Genomic DNA, 3,690 nt, shown 5'->3' with positions numbered 1-3,690 from the left:
TCGATTATTCTAACGTTGCTAAAAATATAAAGCGATAGTACACGCTTATATACTCGAGCATTGAGTTCAAATTTAGACACTATTAGAACCAGGCCCATCAACTTATCCATAATTCTTCTCTAGTACTACTGATCGAGAATGGTTCTGGATAATAATCTTTGAATACATTGAAATTATTATTTTGTTGGTCGGTAGGGCAATGCTGAGCAAGCTGACACGTTTCGCACGATGAAAGCAGGTGCTTAAATGCGTACTGGAAACTTTTGAGCATCTGAAATCACCATAAATATAATGGCCCTGATAATAAAGAAGTGTTAATATGAGATTGTTTTTGTCAGCTTTTCTGGAGGTCTATCGCTTAAAGATCCGCATCTACCATCAGTACGATATACTCCGTAGTAACCATTTTCACACGAATTGCGATGTGGCTTAATACGAAGTACAAATTAAACAGAATGATGGCCGTGAAACGCACTCCTACGAGCAACCAAGGCTGGTAATCACTGCAAGCAACCAATCTTTAGCCAATACTTTAGTAATACAGATGTTTTCGGACTGGAGGCGAAAGTTCATTCTGCGAGATTACCAATGAGGTCGTGTCATTATGTGGACTACAAGAGCTCCATTATTAAACGAAAGAGTCCAACGTAATTTCGGTTATTTCCGCAGGATGTCGCTCGTATAAGTGACCATCATTGTGCTCGAGGTGGACGGAGTTACAAGCGACATCATCTTCCGATATGAAATGATTGCAATCTTTTGATGAAGTTATGTATGTAAAGGGTGCTTTGGTTTAAGAATTCGGACCTCCGATCAGCAACTCTGGATTAAAATCCAGAGAATATTTAACTCTACAATAGTATAGAATTTGAAAAGCACGACATTGAATAGCATTTTTGCAAAAGGTGCGTGCGCCAATCGAATCACGTTTAAAATTTGACCATCGCTCATAATTCCCCCACGGCTTGTACCAATCGCAATCCGTGTATGCGATACGTGGCACCAAATGGATGTTGCACTTGGGTATACAAATATTCAGATAAGTATTCCTCTTATACACTCATTTGGCAAAATGCCGACCATATTTTCCTCGGGCTTCGATGAAAAGGTCAGTCCTCACTCGCCGATTTTGGCCCGAGGGGCAACGCGACTGGTCGCTTACTTCAAGGAACTGGCTACTATCCCGCCGGGATCTTCTCCGTCAGAGCCGACCCAGCCATACACGTCGCCGCCATCTTCTCCGTTAGAGCGGACCCAGTCATACCCGTCATCGCCATCTCCGCCACCTGAGCCGTCGCCGCCGTGCTTGTTGCCGCCATTTACGCCACCAGAGCCGTCGCCTCCATACTCGTCGCCGTCATCTCCGCCGTCAGAGCCTTTTCCATCATTCCCGTCGCCGCCGTACCAATCGCCGCCGTCAGAGTCGATCCCGCGATACCCGTCGCCGCGATCTCCATGTCAGCCCATCGTGCAATCTGTGACTGTGGAGACCGATAGTAGAACTATCGACAACCTCCGCGGTTACTCAAATCGTGAGCATTGGTCTGCGAATCATGGGAGCGTCGTCGTTTTCACGGAGACCGTTGGTAGTTCTATCGACAACCTCCGTGGAGATGATAGCGCTCAGAGGGCGACGACCGTGAGGGAGAATTCTTTTCAGCTACCCGTGCAATCTGTGAGCGTGGAGACCGATGGTACAACTATCGCCAACCTCCACGTTTACTCAAACAGCAAGTGCGGGTCTGCGTGGAGCGTCGTCTCTTAAGGTGACTATCGAGCACCTCCATGGAGACGGTAACTCTCAAAACACGGTGTTCGCGACGCTGGTGGCGGACATGGCGACGACGGGTATGACTGTGTCCGCTCTAACGGAGAAGATGGCGGCGACGTGTATGGCTGGGTCGGCTCTGACGGAGAAGATCCCGGCGGGGATAGCAGCGAGTTCCTTAAAATAAGCGACCAGTCCTCGGGCTTATAATCATCGAGTGAGGACTGACCTTTTTTCTCTATCTAAGTTCAAGGATAACATGGTCCAAATGAGTGTATAAGAGGAATACTTATCTGAATTTTTGTACACCCAAGTGCAACATCCATTTGGTGCCACGTATCGCAAACGCGGATTGCGATTGGTACAAGTCGCTGGGGGAATTATGAGCGCTGGTAAAATTTTAAACGTGATTCAATTGGCGCACGCACTTTTTACAAAAATGCGGAAGTTTTTGAAAGCAGACTCCCCATCAATATTTTTTTGGAAATCCACAGATACGAAATAGAGCGCAAAAACAATCATTTTTTGTATTGATATATAATTATGTCTACTCAACAACTCAACAATTCATTAATTGTAAATGTAATGTAAATTCGCCAGCAGGGACTCTAACGTTGATGGCATGTGGTAGAGCGGAATCTCGCATCCACTCGAGATGGGGGGTTAGTAGCGAGTTCTTTGAAATAAGCGACCACTCGCGCTCGCCCCTCGGGCTCAAAATCGGCGAGTGAGGACTGACCTTTTTTTCTTCGTCGAAGTCCGAGGATAACCTGGTCGGCATTTTGCCAAATGAGTATATCAGAGGAATATGAACGTCTTCAGCAAGCAGATTGACGCGACAGTATTTCACCCGTCCCGCAATCACGATACATTGCAAGTACACGTACCAGAAATGTGCAGTACTGTATCATGTATGCTTGACCGGGGTCATGACCACAGTAGTGGTTCTCACGGTTAGAAGGTACGAAGGTTTCGTAAGCCAATCAAATCAAACCTTCATTGTTCAACTGTGAGCAGCGTGTGCAGGGGCTACTGACAGTCGCAGCCAGTGACTTCATTGGTAAGTGAGCGCTGAAGGTGAGAATGGGGCGATCTCTACGAGCAGCGCTGCTGCTGCACCTACAGCACTCGGCTCTAAGCTATCAGCTTTGTGACCAGGGAAGCGAGAGCGACGAAAACGATGACGATATGTTCTACTGCGCGATAGTCTCCCACCGCTACCTTGGTCGTCCAGACGTCGTCAAAACTGGGAAATGGAGCCCTGAACGGATTTTTCTGCTTGATGCCGTTCGTGCTCGCCGCGACCTACGCATGAGCAAACAGACCTTCGTGTTTTTGCTGGGACGCATCGAGGCCCACACTGCCTTCGCTCGAGTACCCGGCAAGCAGCAACAAGCTCCTGTCCAACTTCAGCTGGAGGTTTTTCTCTTCGCGCTGCAGGACTTGACGATGGGTTCCCATCCTGCGTTGGGTGTGTAGACGGCACAACGTTTAAGCTGAGTAGCGCTCCCTCTGTTGACCCCGAGTGCTACTATTCCCGAAAGTCAGTCTACTGCATTGGTGCTCAAATTGTATGCGATCACCGCCGCCGTATTACATACTATCAGGTAAGGTGCAAGACTCATTGCATTTGGTACTACGCTAATGCTAGTTCTACTTGATACAGGTCGGCCAGCCAGGGTCTTTGCATGATAAACGGGCAATGAGTTTGACGGTTATGGCTGAGCAGCCAGCTGCATATTTTGACGCTGGTCAATATCTTCTCGGCGACACAGCGTATTCGTGCTGCTTCCCATTCATTTTGACCCCATATAAAATGCCAGCTAGCACACTACCGCGAAACAAGACGTTCAATTGGCTTTTGGCGCAACAGCGCATTATAATCGAGACGACCATCGGGATATTGAAGGCTCGGTTTCCTG

This window comes from Phytophthora infestans, genomic scaffold (genome assembly GCF_000142945.1).
Source record: "Phytophthora infestans T30-4 supercont1.353 genomic scaffold, whole genome shotgun sequence".
Lineage (NCBI taxonomy): Eukaryota > Oomycota > Peronosporomycetes > Peronosporales > Peronosporaceae > Phytophthora > Phytophthora infestans.
Note: the sequence above shows the minus strand (reverse complement) of the source record.